Source organism: Myodes glareolus, chromosome 3, assembly GCF_982192425.1.
Source record: "Myodes glareolus chromosome 3, mMyoGla1.1, whole genome shotgun sequence".
NCBI lineage: Eukaryota > Metazoa > Chordata > Mammalia > Rodentia > Cricetidae > Myodes > Myodes glareolus.
The window spans coordinates 25,576,791-25,596,388 of NC_142028.1; positions in this window are offsets into that span (position 1 = coordinate 25,576,791).

Consider the following 19,598-nt stretch of genomic DNA (forward strand, 5'->3'; position numbering starts at 1 on the left):
TAAATGTACCAGGAATCTAAGGGTAAGAGCAACTGTGGAAGTCTTAGACACATGGAGCCTGATAGCTCACACCTATAATTGCAACACCAGGAGGCAGAAACAGAACGATTACAGGTTCAAAGCCAGCCTGGGCTACATAGATTACGGCTCAAAAAAGCAAGTTACAACAAATGGAACAGAAACTATGAGAAGAAAACAGAGGTTTTGGACCTTGGACTTGGCAACAACTCATAGTCATGACACAGAAAGCCCCAACACAAGAAGGAAACTGAGACAGATCTGTTTGACTACACCAAGTGAAAAGCATTTGTGCTTCATATGCGCGGCCAAGGGAAAACTATTTTTTTTCTGTAAACCTAGAATTTCTACAAAAGTACATTAATTGACAAGGCTGCCCAAAAAATGTAAGAGAGCACTTCAGATTTATATCTGATCAGGGCTTGTGTTTAGAAGACATAATTTCTTTAAAATGGGCAAAAGATGGAAAAAGGCATTTCTCAAAGGAAGATGTACCAATGGCTAGTAAGCATATGAAAAGATGCTCAACCTCATTAACCCCCCATGGAGATGCCAATCAAAACCACAAGGAGGTACCACATCATACACACTAGCATGTGATATTACTAGGAACAGAAAATAGCAATGGTGGCTGGGGACCGTAGAGAAACGGGAGTCTTCCCATCATGCTGGCGGGGATGTGAGATGGTCCAGCCACCCTGACGAACGATTCCTAGCAGGTCCTGGAAAGCCAGGCGAGCGCTTACCACCTAACCCAGGAATTCTATTCTTATGTGTGACTCCGAGGAGAAATGGGAACATGTCCTCATAAAAATATGTCTATGAATACTACAAGATGCAATGCAAATGGAGTTATCCACAATGGCAAACTATAAAAATTACCTCCTTCCCCACTAAGGGGTGAATGGATGGACAAAAAGTGATGAAGTTTTTTTTTTTTCTTTTTCTTTTTTTCTTTGTCCATCAAGAAGAATGACATCATGATACATGCTACCGAATCAGTAGACTTTGCGGGAAAACAGTTGTAATGGTATAGAATTAATATGCTTCCCAGTGAGAAATAGCTCCAAGCACTTAGAGATTACTAATAAAGGATAAATAGCACACAGCTGGTTCTGGTTAATGCACAAAAGGGAACCAGCCCTGAACAGAAATCCCTAGCAGTTCTGTAGTTTCACTGCCCCGTGTTACACTTTGAGCAATTAAACATGTTTCAGAGACAGAAATTTCAAGCTGTTGGACAAATGGTTAGCTTTACAGTGTAAAAACATTGACATAGTTCTCTATAGTTGGCCTAGGCTCCTTTTCCCGTGCTGCTATTGGCTTGGGTCATCCTGCCTGTGAGGCAGAATTGTCTTCTTTTCTGGTAAGAGAAGCTAGGAGTGCTCATGTAGCTAAATTCTGCTTTGTGTGACTTAATAGTTCCCAAGCAACTTTAGTGGATCCTTTATGATGTCAGTTATTACTCCTAGTTTCTCCTATATCAACAATAAATGATATATCACATGCTCCATTTGTACAAAACATCCAGAATGAGCAACTACACAGAAATGGGGGAGTAGTTGCTTGGGGCTGATGGGAAGTAGCGAGTGATTTGGGATCCTGGGGAGTGACAGCTGAAGGTGTGTGTTTTGGTGGTGATGAAAATGATTTTGCTTGACAGTAATGATGGAATAGGCCCAGTAATACACCAAAACCCACTGAACCACACACTTGAGGTGGGCAGATGGTGTGACATATGAATTCTATATCAACAAAGCTCTTAAAAATTATCCAGGCATGGTGACTCATGACTGCAATACCAACACTTGGGAGGGTTGTAATGAATTTCAGAAAAGTTTATGACCAGTAGTGATCAATGAGATGAAGAATTACTAGACCGGGCTATTTAGAGAATGACCGAAGAGGGTCTTTCCATAGAAATGGTGTTGAAGTGGAAACCAAGAAGAAGGGAGGATATGAGCAATATGAACAAAATCCCACAACACACAGTGATACCTTGTTTAACAACTCTCCTATAAGACTGTGGTGGAGCTGAGATAGCCCTGTTGCCTAGCTGCTTGCTGTCAGGCTGGAACAGGATGCCTTACTCACACGTCTGCAGGGACGCTGGTGTGGAATTGCCTGAGCTGGTGGCAGTGTGATAGTAAAGTGCCTCCCGCTGTGCCTAGGGCATAATACACGAGGGTGCTACGTGAGAACGCTGCTAGCTTTAGTATGTACTATGCTTGGGCATTTACCGAAGAGTGGGATCCTTCTGCTGATAAAAAGTAGCTCACTGGCCCTGGGGCGATGACTCAGTTGGTTGAGTGAGTCATCTATAGTTGCCACACAACTATAGAGATCTGAGTTTGATGCCCAAAACACATACAAAGCATCCAGGGGTGGTATATGGTTGTAATTCCAGTGCTAGGGAGGTGGAAACAGGCAGACCCCTGGGGCTTGTTGGCCAATCACCTTTGCTGAATCATACCCATTGAGAAACCCTGTCTCAAAAAGTGAAAGCCCAAATAAAACCCAAGGTGGGGGCCTAGGGAACACAGCTCATTGAGTAAAAGTGTTTTCTGTGAAATTCTGGGGGCCCTAAGTTCAAATCCTCAGAACTCCTGTAATAACTGGACACGTAGTGTGAACACCTGTAATTCCAGCACGCCTGCAGAAAAACTTGCGGTTAAGACAGAAAAAGTCCTGGAAGTGCATGACTGGCTAGCACAGCATTACACAGGAAAACAACTAAGATGCCCATCTCAAACTAGACAGAAGACAAGCACCAACACCCAAGGCTTCCTCCCTGACTTCCACATGTGTGCCATGGTGTGTACATGCTCATAGTCACACATATAAATGTATATTTGCTCACACATATGTATACATATGTAAATGCACATACACAAATCAGAACAAAACAAGCAATGAGAGCAATAACAACAACAAATGACACCTGAGGTACCACACCCAAGGTTTTTCCCTGGCCTCCACACACATAAATACAGCCATAAATGCATGTGGATCTATACCAACACACACACACACACACACACACACACACACATCACATCACATACAATAAACAGCATGTGGTTTTGCTGGCACCATCTTCAGACATCTTGTGTTTACCAAGCCTCATGATGGCACCATTTTCTCCCGTGTTTTGCCTTTTGTGGCTTTGTTCATCAAGGTCCAATGAGCAGAAGGCTACATCCTGTGTGCAATGTGGGCACACACTGCTTTGTATGACAGGATAGCACATAGCAATGTCACGCAATGACGCATTTCTTATGATGGATCTTTAAATGCTCCATCCTAAAGTCCCCATATTTTTCCTTAGAATATTGTGTGATTGTGCACAAGGATGCAGGGAAGAGTGGTCCAGGCTGGGAAAATAGGCGTAAGGTCCTGAGGCGGCACAGGGCTTTGAGAAGTCAGGCATGGCTGGCTGAGCTAAGTGAGCGGGAGGGGCTGGCTCTCAGGTGGTACCAGTAGCTCAGGGTGAAACTGATGCGGGTTGGTGGGTTGCAGATGTTTTGCCTGGGGTAGGGTGATGGGAAGCCTTGGGAGTCTGAAGCAAGCAAAGAGCACACATGCACTTAGGGTTTGATCGCTTCCCTCTGGCTGTGGGTGGAGAAATGTCCACAGGGGCTTGGTGTGAGTGCTGTGTTGTTTTAACAGCTCTCCGGCTTGGGGAGGCTCTGGGCTGTAATGTCTGCTCATTTCTGGAGCCTAGAGAGTCTTACCCTGGCCAATTTCAAACTACCAAGAGTTTGACAACCAGCTCTAAAATCTTGTGGAAATCAAAGCAGTCGGCTCAGGGGAGCCCCTGTGAGTCACCGCCAACAAGGCAGCATGGAAGACAAGTTCCGAGCTTCTAGGGCTGTAGGGCTGTCATAAAGGGAAGAAAACAGCATCAGACTGTGGGAAATTGTTTATCATTTTCTCTTTTAAAATATCTCTCTCTCTCTCTCTCTCTCTCTCTCTCTCTCTCTCTCTGTGTGTGTGTGTGTGCACGCATTCATACATGTGCACATGTCTGTGTGTATGAGTCTGGCCACATGCCAGCCATGGAGTGTGTATGGCAGTCAGAGGACAACTCTAGATGCCATTCGTCATCTTCCCCCTTGCCTGAGATGAAATCTCTTCTTTTGCAGCTGCATACGCCAGGATGGCTGGCTTTGAGATTCAGGGAGTCTCCTGGCTCTGCTCTGCCCTTCACAGCAGGAGCCCTGGGACTGTGGGTGTGTGCTACTGCATTTGGCTTTATGTGGACGGGGGGGGGGGGGGGATCCGAACTCGGGCCCTCACAGTTGTACAGCAGGCACTTTACCCATTGAGCCATCTCTCCAACTCAGGAAAAGCGTAAAGCTACCTCCTATTAATTATGAACAAGGTAATTGATGTTTCCGCTACATGTCATTTAATCCTCTAGTCAGCCAAAGGTTACCACTAGCCCTTAGAGAACTTTTGCACACAGCTGAAGGAGGAGCCCTTCTGCTGGGAGTCAGTAGCCGGCACACCAGTCCTGGGGCAGAGCTGGTGATGGCTTGTGGTGATTCCTTCTTCATGGGTGTGGAATAGGAAGCCACAGTGGAGAAGTGATTTGTCTGAAGAGGAAGAGGTGGAATTTGAAACCGAGTGGCTCCATCTTAAAGTCTTGAGTAATTTTCCTCAGAGCCCCATTGTGTTTTCAATGCCACCCTCTCAGAGGCCAGCTGTAAGTATGGCAGTCAAGTGTGACAGCCTGCCAAGGCAGGGAGGTGGAGAGGGAGACGCAACACAGATGTAACACGGGGAAGCGATGTTGTGTAGCAGTCCTTCCATATGGAAACATTCCATCCCAGGGAAAAGCTTCTTCAGAGTCAGGAAGCTCTGAAGGGAAGTTCTGCAACACTAAGGAAACAAACAATTTACAAGTCTCAGGAAGTCCCTGAATCTTACTAGATTTGCAAGGTTTCTCTATCTTCAACAGTTAGGACTGCTGAGAGAAGCTCTCAGAGCTGCGATTTGCCAGCAAGTTTTGAAAAAAGCTCTGGGGTTTCAGCTTTTCTGGGTCATCATTATGCATGTTGGGGAGGGTTTTCAGTGCTGCAGTGACTTTTGTGTCTGCCACACTTCTGCAAGGAACCTTTTATGTCCACTGCTCATTGGTTCATGAAGTTGGATTTCAGTGTTGGATTGTTACGTTGGTCTGCCACTGGCTCCTTATCTGGAGTGAGTAGACATTTGTCCATGATTCTCAAGGAATACTGTCACCCAACACATGAATTTTAGGTTTCGATGACAACATTTTATCCCTAATGCTGTCAAAAATCTAGACAAGGAGAAAGTTCTAATAATATCAGCAAATAATCTTAATAATAATCATCCAACAATTCAGGTGATGAACATCTATTTTTCAGAAAATAATCCAAATATCTTTGTATTAATTTCAGAAGAAAAAAATAGGCTGATATTAAAAATGAGAACACTGAGTCTTGGAGAGAATAAGCAGCAAGTCCACAGTCACCCAGCTAGAGAGTGAGGGGCATCCACAGCAATGAATAGTATGGCATTTCAACACAAAGTCCAATGGAGTGTGAGCTCAACCTATGGGTAAAACCATCCTATTAGTGTGCCCGCTCTCTCCAGAGATCTTGGGCATGATTCTGGATCAGAGGATGCCAGGTCACTTCCGAAAACACGCAGGAACATGACATCTAGCCTGTTATATGGAGGCCATTTTCTCATCCGTTCCTCAAGTACTGAGGCAGTGGAACTCTAATAGTGAGTAAGATGTTGCTGGTGGCATTTTGATTTACTCAGCATTTCTCTCTGTACCCCCCTTTGCTGACACCCAAGCTCTCCAAAAAACTGTGGTGCTTACATGGTTCGTTGTTTCACTAAGTAACTATGGGAAACAGAGTCTGGATATATGGAGGGTATCAGGTTGCTGCTTCCCTTTTTCATGCCCCAAATATGACCTCCCCCTCCCCACACTGGTTCCCAGGGCCAACAGAGTTAGGAGTGTCCACAGCAGATTTCCTGGACAGCATTGGGTTGGCTCTTCTCTTCTTCATTTATAGTCTTCCTATTTTTGACATGGAGTGAGAATCTGTAGGGCACTTCCCAAGAGCAGGGCCCTTTCCTGGCTTTGGGAAGAGTCAAGGATTAGACTGAAAGGGTTTCTTCTTATTTTTTCCCAAGGAAGTGGAATTCAAATTGGAACCATATGTCTGGTTTTTCTGAGCTACAGAGCAAGGCTAGAACAGGGTCTCCAGCAGCTGGCTCTTTGTTACCTCCCTGTTAGCTTGGCTTTACTTTTTCTGTGAATGAGAAGCTGGAGGTACAGCCTGTTCTGTGCAAGAACTCCCTACTGGTGATGGATGGTGTAACAAGATGTCCAGGAATATGTGTGTGTGTGTTACGAGATACACGTGCACATTTGCACATGTATATGCATATGTGTGTGTATAAGTTATGTGCACATTTGTAATTTAGGCCATTTTGGAAGCCTGAGGCCAGGCTATGATTTTGATATAAAGTGAGTTCTCCCTCCCCCTGTGTCCAAGGCTCATATGTTGGAAACTTGGTCCCCAGCTGGTATATGCAAACACTAAGAGGGCAAATCATGGAGTTCTACCTTCAGCAATGGATTCCCTCTTTGGTGGAGTCATAATCTGATGGCATTTGAGGGAAGCAGTGGAGAGTGAGGCCTGGTTGGAGGAAGGGTGTCTTGTCCCTGGTCCAATCTTGTCTTGCTCTTTTCTTATGGGTGACTGAGGACAAGCATCCTACTTCTGTTCCATACTCCCATCAAGATGTGTCTTCCAGTAGTGTTCTGAAAGCGGTGGATTCAGGAGACTGTGAATGTATTCTCTTAGGCGTTTGTCCCAGCAAGTCTGACTGGCACAGGCATGGCTCTCTTGTTCTCCATTCACATGCTTTATTTTAATCAGTTTCTTTTCTAAATTTAGGCACAAGTATGTGTAATATGTTGTGCTTATTCTCTCGTGTCCCTACCTTCCCTTTTCCCACTGCCTGTGGTGGTTTGAACAGTTGCCCACAGCAGGTGGGCACTATTAACAGGTGTGGTCTTCTTGGAGGGGGTGTGGCTCTGTTGGAGGAAGTGTGTCACTATGGGAACTGGCTCTGAGGTCTCATATGCTCGTTATGCTCAGTGTGGCTGTCTCCTTCTGCTGCCTGGGGATCTAGATGTAGAACTCTCAGCTCCTTCTCCAGCACCATGTCTTTCTGAATGCTGCCATGCTTTGTGGCTTGACAATAATGGACTAAGCCTCTGAAACTGTAAGACACCCCATTAAATGTTTTCCTTTGTAGGAGTTGCCGTGGTCATGGTGTCTCTGCACAGCACTAGAAACCCTAATTAGGACACCACCATTTGTCCATACATAGTTTCACGTCTACTTCCATGTCATGTACACATACATAACTGTGTATCTGTATAAAATTTAGGAACTGTATGTAGATGGAAGTTTCTGTCTCACCCAGTCACGTAGCCATTCAGTACCAAAGAAACACAAAGAGACTTTTATATTAATTATAAACTGTTTGCCCTATTAGCTCAGGCTTATCACTGTCTAGCTCTCACAACTTAAATTAACCCATCCCATAATTCTTGACTATGTTTAGTCACAGGACTTTTCTCAGTGAAGCACTCTCATCTTGTTTCCTCTGCTTCTGGATGACAACTGTGTCTCTCCCCAGAATTCTCTTAGTCTGATTGCCCTGCCTATATTTCCTGCCTGGCTACTCACCAATCAGTGTTTTACTAAAACACTACAAGTGACAGATCTTTACAGTGTACAAGAGCATTGTCTCACAGCAAGGAATCACAAACAAAAAACATTAATTTATTTTCTGAGATGGGTTGAATTTGCTTCATATGGTTGCCTCTATCTGTATCCATTTTTTCCTGCAAATAATGTATAACTTTGTTTTCCCTTGTGGCTGCAAATGTTCCAATGGACTGGTGTATTTGGCACATTTTACTTCTTTTTTTAAAGATTTATATATATTATGCGTATGAGTACTTTGCCCATGTGTGCATATGGGCATCACATGTGTGTCTGGAGCCATTGGAGATCAGAAGAAGGCCCTGGATCTTCTGGAATTGGAGTTATAGATGTTTGTGAGCCGCCATGTAGGTGCTGGGTATCAAACGTGGGTCCTCTGGAAGAGCAGTCAGTGATCTTAACCATTGAACCGTCTGTTCAACTCCTAGTCCATTTGCTTTACCCATTCCTCAGTTGTTGGACTCCTAGGTTGGTTTAATAATTTAGCTATTGTGACCGGTACTGTAATAAGCGTTAATGTGCAAATGTCCCTGAGATAGGGAATGTAGCACAGTGCCTGGTATGTAGAAACCGCTTCATGCTTACTTGGCACATAGACGAATAAACTGCAGAGGCTCCCATGTACAAGGGATGCGATAGACAGGCTTCTTCTCCCGAGCCTTTTATTCTCTGCACGTCCCAAAATACAGCTCAAGCTGGCCTTGAAATGGGCAGAGAATTCTGTTTTGCAGCTGCTGAAGCTGAGGACTTTCTTGCCTTACCTAACATAGTGCAATGTTTACATTCATGGACTGGTGTTTTCTTTTCTGATGAGCATGTTCTGAAAGTAGGCAGGAAACTCAAGAGTCCTTTGAGATTTGTAATGATGAGTGAATTAAAACTGTCCTTTTCTGTAGTTCTGAGTATGAGACCCCTCAGTCACGTCTCTTCACTGGGTACTCCAAGATAGCACAGGGTAGTACAGGAATGCTCCGGAACAGAACGGGGAGAGGGAAAGAGGTGCTGGGGTGACCAAAGTATCTGTGTCCTCTTCCTACCTCCACGCTGGTCACAGTGCAGCTGGAGGCTAATGTCACTCTCGGAGAATCAGACTTTGGTCTCTGTGGGCAGCAGGGGATGACGTTTCTTCTTTTCCTGGTTGGTCTTGGAGGTGAAGTTTCTCCTGCTTCTGCTTGTGAGAGATAGGTGTATCTGTCTGCCAGGCAATGAGCTGATGCCTAGGGGCCCTCTGAGACAGTGTAAACCTTAAGTCAAGGGCAGAAAGCCAGAGCACTCACTGGGCCCCAGAACTAGGATTTTAATTTGCTCTGTTCCTCATCCTCTGACCCAAGATCCTTCCTATGTAGAAAAGAACGGAGGTTCAGTGAAGGCGGACCTCTTAGGCCCTGACTCCACCATCAGCATCTCTGTCTTGGGATGGAATAGTCCCACAAACTGTGAAGCGCTTCCAAAGCGAAGTCAGAATCCGCGTGACCTTTTTTGTCACTTAGATCCTAATAGACAGAAAAGGAAAGGAAGAGACAGAACCGTTAGTCTTGCTACCTCCACTTCACAAGCTTGTTCATCATCTCCCCACAAACTGGCCATTTCGCTGTTGTCTTGGAAACGATGCACATGTATCAGAGAAGAGGATGCAGAAAACAACAAGAGGATGCCTGTGCAGTGTGGGAGCTTGGGGAGGTTTTTTCTGCAAGGAGAAGTGGAAGAGATAAGTTCTGCCAGAGAGATGCCTCCCAGACCCCCTGCACTCTTCCCTGCCACTACCCAGCTACAAAGCCCCTGATGTCCTGAGACATGTTTAGAGGAGAGGCCGAGGGCCCTGAGGCCTCTCCCTCAGCCTGTTCTGGCAACAGGGCCCCTCCCTGTCCTTTGTCAGAAGCCTGCTGCCTCTGTAAATTGTGTCTGGGAGGAAATGAGATCCTCCTTCTACCAGGCCATTTGCTCGCTTCCTGAACCACTGAGAGTGCTGGGGGAGGAGGGCATGAATAATTTATAAAAGGCCATAAAACATAATTTGTTCCTCTGAGTGAATTAGAAACTGTAGTTAAAAAAAGAGAGAAGTTACCATCCATTGGCCAGGAGTTTTGCATTATTTAACCCCAGCTATTTCATTATCTCCCTAATGCAGGAGGACCAGAACACTAAAATCACACCCTGTGCCTCCGAGGAAAGAAACAGCAGCATAGAGCCCCCCAGACAGACACCCTGACTCACTGGGCAAGGGATCCAGAGCTCTTCTTAGAGCGGCTTACGCAAGTGACATGAACCGACCATAGAAGAGTCAGATGCAAACAGAGGGTCTTCGCTGGTCAGGTATATTTGCACCAAAGAGGAACATGAGAGAGAGGACCGGGTGGGGTCTCTTCTGTTGGATGCTGCCAAAACTCACACTTCCTCCTTTGTAGACTCCGCTCTTTGAATCCCCAAGACTAGGAGGGGAATCAAGACAAGAATAGAACAGTCTTTAAAAGTGGCCTTCATGCATCACTGTCTAATCTTCTATCCCTGCTGAGATTCTGCCTTCCAGGTAGTGGATTGGAGACCCTGCCCTTTCCTCTCTACTTTGAGACCATCTGTCTGCTTCAGCAGACTCCTCCTCTGATTTCCTCTCTTGTACAAGGCATTTGCTTCCCCAAGTTCCTGATGGGGAGAAAATCCTCTTTCTTAGTTTTGATGCAAGGTAATTTAACTTCTGCCCTAGGCTGTCTATCACAGCATATCCTAGGCCTTTCTATTACTAACCATAAAGCCCTCTAATTTTATGTCTGAACCAAAAGGACTGTCTACCTTCTCTAGCAAATTAAATGGTAGACACGGTAGATAGAAAGTATAACTTCACTGTGTCAAATGTTCAGCGTCCAACTCTTCTGGATCATATTCAACAAACTTATGCTTCAAGACAACAGTTTAAAAGGATCAGGAAAATATGTTCTTGATCCTTCCTGAAATAACCAGAGTGATGGCTTTGTTGCTTCTCAGTGACTGGACAGGTCACTGATAATCCTTCCCTCCATGTACGTTAATTAGTGCACTATTTACGATCACATGTTTATGTCTTATCCAGCTTGTTTTCTCTTTACCACTTGCCCTTTCATCTTCACACACACACAGACACATGCACAGATACACACACAGACACACGGGCATGTGCATGTGTGCGCATGTGCATGCTCTCACGTGCATGCACACACACAGACAGACAGACAGACACACACACACACACACACACACACACACACAACTTGTTCTTCTTCCCCCAGGGCCTGGGGCATGTTTTGTATCACCAGCTTAACAATCCCTGCCCTCCCTGCAGAGGCCATGGGACTCCTCCATCTCTTGGATACCACATTCATTTCTGTCTCTCACGGCTCCTCCCAAGCTACAGTCCATTGAGCACCTGCTAAGTGAAGGACGCTTCTCTCCTTGTCCCGGAAGCACTTGCTATTTATAGCGTCTTGGGTTTTGTAGTTCGGATACAGAGGGAGTAAAGAAATCTGGATCCCAGGCACTATAGCCCCCAAACGCTGGGAATTGTGGCCTCATTTCACGTCCCTTGGCGTCATCAGGCAGTGCTGCTGCATGAGGTAATGATCACACCCTCTTCTAGAGCTTGACGTCTGCGGCCTCATTCTTAAATTATGCTTTCTGGAACGCACATCTCTCCAAATGTAAGGTGGTAGCAAAAGGCTTCCGTGGTTAATCCATTTGGAAACCATTGTCTTAAGTAATGTTCGGGTACAGAAGGTATGATGGTTCCTGCCTGTAATCCTTAGCTTTCAAGAGATTGAGGCAGGAGGATCCCTGAGAGTTTCAGGCCAGCCTGAGCTATATAGTGAGTATCAGGCCAACCTAAGCTATATAGTGAGTTTCAGGCCAGCCTGGGTGCTGTCTCAAAAGCAAAACAAAATGAAGCAAAAGTTTGAGAAATAGTAGGAATCTTTACAACTTTAGTGTGTGTTGTGGGCTCTGCTTGGCATACAGGAGTTCTAAATCCATTTAGTTGTTGTTGTTGTTGTTCTTGGCGGTGGTGGTAGTGTGCATGTGTAGACAGACATGTATCAACATGATGTATACTAGAACTGTAATAGCACAGTTTGAGAGGTAATGAACAGAGATTTACGACCTGGGCTCTACACAGCTAGTGTATTTGATCATACACTGTGCCCTGAGAAATTATCATCTCTGTTCTTCTATTTTTCTCATTTTTTATAGGTGGCCAGGAAAAATTGCTACTGCCCTGCTTTTAATGAAGTGCAGAGAACACAGTCAGAACTCTTTAAAAACCTGAAAGTAGTGATAGCCACATCTACTGCATACTTATTGAAAGGTTAATGGAAAAAAGGAACTCACAACGTGCAGGCTTAGTCAGGCCCATGACCCCATTGGAGATATCAGATGGGACCCCAGGGTGAGACGCCAGGACACTGCTACCTCCATGGTATGGTTAGGTCAGAGAATGTACAAAGAAAAGTAAGAATTGCGAACAAGCCCCATATAAACGCACATGGGGCTCTCGAACAAGCCCAATGGTGTGGTGGGAGAGAGAAGAACCAACAATGAGAATGACCATCGCCGAAGTTAAGCTTTGGAAATGAAGTCCACGACCTCATGAAAAGAATTGCAGTTCTCTTCTTTCATGCTAGAAGATAGAACATTTATTGCCCCTGTCACTGCATCTTGCAGAGAGGAACTCAGCGAAGCAGGTTGGTCATCAAGGACTCGACTGTGCTGCATGCAGTAACCCACAGCTTGGAAGCTTTGGTGGACTCCGCTAAAGGAGTACTTATTGCTCAGACTCTATATTTGTCTCTGCTGTTATCTGGCCACTAAGAGATGCCAATCAGATTGGATTGGCATCACTAACCTGGTCTTCCAAGGTCGGAAAGAGCACATCATACAGTGTGCTCACGAGGCAGAGAGCTAGCGAGCCTTCAAAACCAGCAGCAATGACCACCAAGGTCATGAAGGCTTTGGCTCACACACAGGAAATGTTCTAACTCCTAACAGCCTAAGCATACCCAGCATCCACTCATTAGGCGGCAGCAGTTTTTCTCTTAGAGAGTAACATGTTCTAAACTGCATTTCTGTTACGGGCATGGAAGCCTCCTAAGTTAAAGTCTCAGGACCCCAAAATGTCTGCCATCTGCTCACTCACAGTAGGGCAACTGCAGTCAATATTCTTACTTGGAGGACAGAGAAGGAGGCTGAGAAGCAGTCATTGGTTCATCATGAGACATCATGTAATGCCTAATGGAGTTGCCAGCCTACTGTTCTCTGGCCATTGACTGCCCCTTCCATAGCCTCTCCTTTCTGCTACTGCCCTGGCCATAGCTGATTGGTGATGCAGGTGACATCTTCCTTGGGGACTGAACAGCTTCCTCAGTCTGTGTATTGCCCATCTGCATTTAGGGTCCCAGAGGTTTGGAATAGTCCTGAAAAGACCAGGTCATGGTTCCTCTGGTACAATGCCTGTGTTATGATTTGGATCCCAAATTTCTCCCAAAATCCTTGATTGCCAGCCACTGCAGGGAGGAGGTGGTGGGACCTTTAGGAGGTGGAGCTTGATGGGAGGAAGTTAGGTCATTGGAGGAGTGATGGATAATCTTAGTTTTCAGTTTGATGGAATTTGGAATCCCCAGGGAAGAAACCTATGGATGTGTCCGCGAGAGCATTTCCAGACAGGTGTAACTGAGGTGGGAAGACCCACTCTGAATAAGAGCGGGATAATTTCATGGGCCGGGGTTCCAGTCTGAATAGGAAGAGAGAAGCAAGAAGAGTAGCAGAATTCATCCCTCCCTGCTTCCTGTCTGTGAACACAGTGTGACCAGAGCCTCACTCCTGCCCCGGGCTGTCCTCACCACAATGGACTGCAGCTTTACGTGTAAGACAAAACCAAATCTCACTTCCCCAGGCTGCCTTCGCTAGACCTCTTGTCACAGTCTCCAAAGATAACTGGAAAGGATGCTGAACCCTTAGTTCTTCTCGTTCTTGCATTCTTGGTGTCGGGGGTGAAAAGTCTCTACGACATACTCCCACCATGATGTCCTGTGCATTCCAGGCCCCAAAGTGACCATGTGACCATGGACTAAACCCGCTGAAGATATACGCCTGAATAAACATTTCTTTCCCATACATTGATTATCTCAACTGTTTTGTCAAAATGACGGAAAGCTGAGTGATGCAGACTCTGGAATCCTTCTTAGGCTGTCTTCTCTGTTACCGGTACCCCAGTGACAACCACGTATGCTACACGTATGATTCTTCTCAGTGTAAACATAATGAGGCATACTATGATATTCCCAGTTTGCTGTAAGAGGCTCTCGCTCTTGTCTCTCCTTCTCATTTCTGCCCTTCCTTCCCTCCCTGCTCCCTACACCACTGTGTCCAATTCAAATGACTCACGGGGAAGCCTTGCCTTTGTACTGTTTGCTCTACCCTACCTTGTTTGATTCTGAGCACTTGTTCCAGGAAGCAAGCCTGAGCCCTAACCAGCCTAGCTCACGCGAAGGCCTCGAAGTATTTGCTCACTTAACGGGGAGTAGAAGAAATTGTGGTTATCTTTGCCAGTCCTGATCTCCCCTTACACATTTCTGGACTCTCTCTTGTCCACTTCATCTCTCCATGCTAACTGGCCAGCTCGTCAACTCGGCCCATTGCAGTCTCCCTCGGAGCCAACAGTAGCCACCAAATGCTATTAACAGTTTGCTTTTGAACCTCTTCCTAGATGTGTTCATTTTATCCGCCTTCTAAGTTGCTACCGTTTCTTTTCAAACATTTTGCCTCTTGTGCCATGCATTTCCAGCAACGCTCTTGACTAGGGCTTTTTTCACTGACCATCGTTCTGTCAGGGAAACAGCGTGGCTGATTGTTAATGTTTGGCTACCACAGTTTTCTGCTCCCAGGCACTTTTGAATCAACTTGGATAGACTCAGTTATGTAAGGATAACAGAGAAACCCTGAATATGGGAGACTTGGAGCAACTGAGGTTCTCTCTCCTTCAGGCTACTGTTGCTTTGGCTGGAGACACGAGGAGTGGTCTAGCTTCATCTCCCTCACTGCGAAATTCATCTGGCAGAGCAGTCACCCATTGTGCCTTGCAATACTGGCCACTGTGACTGGAGGAAAGAAAGTTCTGGAGGGGGGCACTGAAAATTAATGTTTTGGTTCAGAAGCCACAACTACCCCTTCTGCTGGTAACTCACTATCCAGATCCATTTTTCTGGTACCGCCCAGTCACAAATAAGCCGGAGAGTATAAGATCCCATACTCCTAAACCTAGAGGGATACAGGAAATAGCACTCCTACCCATCCCAGCAAGAAAATGAGAAGAAGAAGCTGGTTGCCAACTTATGATGCTAGCAGGCTCCTTTGGGATCTTCTCTGAAAGAGAGGGGTTTCTTGCGGATGGGTTTCTTGGCACGGAGGGCCCTTTCCAAAGGCTGTTGATTTGCAGGGCGCAGATGTCTAATGCGTTCCTTTCCCAATATATTTCCTCACTGCAGTGAGAACTGTTGAATCCTCGCTGGCAGATTCTCCAGCTCTAAGATCAACATCACCATCTGGCTGTTGACACCCTCCTCCTCCTCATGAAAACCTTCAATGGCACAGTTCATTAGAAAGAGTGCACACCGATGGGGTGGGTCTGGGCACGTGCTTTTCCTTGGTGCGCTTGCTCAGGCGGAAAGCTGAGGAGAAAGGAAATAGTCACATGGTTTTCAACCACTGACTGCATGGGGAAGGGACATCAGGACTAAGATTCACACTGTCAAGTGGGTCTTCAGATAGCTTGTGGGACGAGTGGACATTACTGGCAAGAAAAATTCACCCTGATGTTTAGGGTATCTTTAACGTCACTCTCAGATGAGCAGTTTGTGTGTGTGTGTGTGTGTGTGTGTGTGTGTGTGTGTGCGCACGCGCATTTATATATGAAGAGGAGAAGTTAAAAAAACAACAAAAACTGTAAAGTATAGAATTATCCAAGTGCCCATTTTTCCCACCCAGGCTTTCTACTCCTCACTCCTTCAGCAGAAAAGGAATGGAGACGTTAGCAGAAAATAGAAATGGCTCAAGACTCGGAGGAAGGAGTGAAAAAGGTCATGAGAAGAGGGAGACGGGGGCCTGCTAGTCATGACTGTCTTGAGTCGTGACGACTTCCATATAACTCATGGAGCACAGCTGAAAAGTAGGCATGAAGCTTGCCTAGAGAGGAGACAGCAGGATGAGAGATCCAGGGCCTGACTTTGACTCAGTGTCCCTGCTTCTAGCCAGCTCCAACTAATCTGCGCTCCACAGTGGGAAGCTCAGGCATGGAAGATGCTTCTGAGGGAGGGCGTGTCTTCATGCCCAGGCAAGGCTCAGCAACAAGGGCCCTGACCACTGGGAGAGGGAAGGGGGAAGCTGCAGCAGCGCCCAGATGTCCCCTATGGGGAACTGCAGGGATCTTAGGGCTAGGATAAAGTCAGATACTCAAGTTTGCATGCATACGCAGACAGGTCAAAATAAAGTAAAAAATAGAACAGAGCTGTCGCTTGTCTACCCAGATCAACGTGTTTTATGGTGTGTGGCCAAGCTAAGACAACAAATAAGGCACAGTTGTGATTCTAGTACAAGACCAGTGTGGGTTTTCTACATACTGAGTTCATAGCCAGTTTAGGATATGTAGTGAGGTCCTGTCTTAAAACAACAAAAACAGAAGAAGAAAAAAGCCAGGGGTGGCTCCTCACACTCACAATCCTAGCTCTTGGGAGGTGACTGTGGGGGGGATCAGGAGTTCATCGTCACCCTTGGTTGCGATGAGTTCAAGGCCAGCCTGGGTGACATCAAACCCTTTCTCAATAAACAAAAACAAAACCTCAGCAGACTGTCAATGATTATCAGTTATGTGCCATGTTAGATGTGTGTTTGGCACATACCTCCAGGTGTGTCTATGTTCTATCTTCTAAAAGACTTTAGTGCCATAGATTTAGATATTTGTAAATTTCCAAATTCATAAATCATATATTTCTCATCTGTGTCAGACCCAAATCAGCCACTATCCCCACAATGACTCCATTTGCATGTTTTCTTTGCTTTCCCAACTTAACATTTCTAAATACACGATCTTGCTTTACTTAGCGGGCTCAATCCCTCAATTTCCCTGCCTTAACGTACTGGACCGATGATCCACCTTGCTACTCCGGCTAAGCCCTGGCATGTTCCTTGCTTATTTCTCATGGGTAGTCAGTTCCCAATGCTTCATCTCCTAAAGCCACCCTTTCTAGAATCTCTACCTACTCTACTTACCCTCATCCGATTTACCATCACCTTTTCTTCAGAATACCATTCATTTCCTGATCTTCTCATTTTTTTTTTTTTTTTGTCCCTGTGGTGGTTTAGATGAGAATGGTCCCCATAGGCTCCTATGTTCGAATGCTTGGTCTCCAGTTGGTGGAACCGTTTGGGAAGGATTAGGTTGTGTGACCTTTTTGGAAGAGATATGTCACTGGGGATGCGCTTTGAGTTGTCAAAAGTCCATGTTGGCCTCTCTCTCTCTCTCTCTTTCTCTCTCTCTCTCTCTCTCTCCTGTCTGAGGATCGGATGTAGGCGCTCAGTTACTGCTCCAGTGCCACGCCTGCCTGCTATTTCCATACTCCCCGACCTGACGACTGTGGACCCATCCTCTGACACCATAAACGAGCCCCTAATTCAATGTGTTGTTTTAGAAGCTGTCTTGGTCATGTTGCATCACCATGTAATAGAGCAGTAACTAAGGCAGCCCCTTGGGTTCTTTCTCATTTCATCCTTTGTGTAAGCCACATCTCCTCCACATGGGAACCATCATTAACTTCACAGAACCTAAACACTTCATTTTGCAAGATCTTACCCTTGTTTCTTCTTCAATCTCCTTTGCTTTTCTCCTTGCTTGGTCTATGTGAGTCTTCAGTGCCCAAAACCTATCTGGTTTTTCCACACTTGTCTGTCTAGAATGTTCTTTCTCTGCTGATTAACCTGATGGATCCATTTTCTGCTTTGAATTCTTACAAGAAACATTCCTTTGTTTCTTTGTTATCTTTGTTATCACTGTGACAAAATTCCTGACCAAAAAGTAACAGAAGAAAGGAAAAGTGCCTTTTTGTCTCACATGATGGCTGGCAAGGCCAGGCCGCAGGAATGGAAGCTAGTTACACTGTGTCTGCAATCAGGAAAAAGAAAGAGAAATGAATGCCAGTGTTCAGCTAGACTTGTCTTTTTTATTTTATCTGGGACCCCACCAATCGGATGGTGCTGTCCACATTCCAGGCAGATCTCTCCTCAGTTAAATTCTGCAAATATCCTCTCGCAGACATGGCCAGAAGACACTTACATCAGTGATTGTAAGTCCAGTTAAATTGACAATTAAAATTGACTATTACAGAAGGACACTCTTTGAAGTTCCGTCTTCTACGTTTATCCCTTACATAGCATTCCATTTAGTATCTTTATTATGCCTAGTGTGTAAATGTCTCTTTTGTCGTGTGGTAAAGATTCCTGGCTAGCATGGAATGTATTCACTGTTAACTGCTTCACCACTGGAACCCACCGTGGCCACATAGTAGCTGCTCAGTTAGTGATGAATTGAGTGAATGACTGACCTCTATGGTCGTTGCAGATGTCTGATTTTAGACACAATAAGCATACGGTCTGTGCTGAAATGAATCAGAGCCCCGGGAATGGGGGAGGAAACGTCAAATAACAACTGCCCGTCACTGGAAGTAGCACCACAGTGTCTATAGAGGGAGGTGAGCCTCTTGCCTTCCTTCTTCAGGGAGCTGGCACTTCCAAAGGTGTGAGTCTTTAAAATTCATCCCTCCTGTCTACTTAAGAAGAACTGTCTAGGCACAGGGAATGAGTCTGTTTCACAAAAGAACTAAAAACAGAAGTCTGATTCATGAGTTTGCTAATGGCTTCTGCCTCCCAAGGGAACCTCCCAGTGCACACCGAAGCCTTTCTAGGGGCCCAGCCTTACATCTGATGTGAAGGTAACCTCAGACTAGGCTTGTGCCTGTAGGACGGGCAGGCAGTGCCAGCCAGTTTAGCGGGAGTATTCAGATAGGTGTCCACTGTGGAGGGCCGGACCACATTCTCCATTGCTTCAAGGAACAAAGGTAGAGATTGACCTCTGTGACCCCAAGGTGTGGCGGTACACGCCTTTAGTCCTGATGCCTGGGCGGCAGAGGCAGATTGACCTCTGTGACCTCAAGGCGTGGTAGTATACGCCTTTGGTTCCAATGCCTGGGAAGCAGAGACAGGCAGATCTCTGAGTTCAAGGTGATGTAGCACACGCCTTTAATTCCAGCGCACGTGCTTGGTAACTCTCTACCGCTGCGTCCCTGCCTACTCCCGAGGCATCATCTGGGATAATGGGCAGTGGACCAATCCAAGAGTGACACGTCAGAAGCGAGGACTGTTTCCTTTATAAGGGCTGGGTTTCCCTCATTCTGGGTCTCCGCCATGTAAGCTTATGCTCTCCCTCTCAAGACGCATAAAGCTTTACTGCAGAAGAATCCTAAGTGTCCCGCGTCGTTCTTGCGGGCGAGACGGTAGCGCGGGGCAGTCCACCATCACGCTAGACCCTGATGCATCCTCTAGAAGAATGCAGCTTCTCATAGCTCTGTTTGGATGTTATTAATCTCATGGACAACAACATGGGGGAATGTGATCATAAGAACAGCAAACATACAATTGAACAATTCGTGATAAGATTTAGAAAACAAAGCCCAAAGAATTATGGGCGAGTGAATGTACACCCAGGAAATAATCTCTGCACGCAGGACA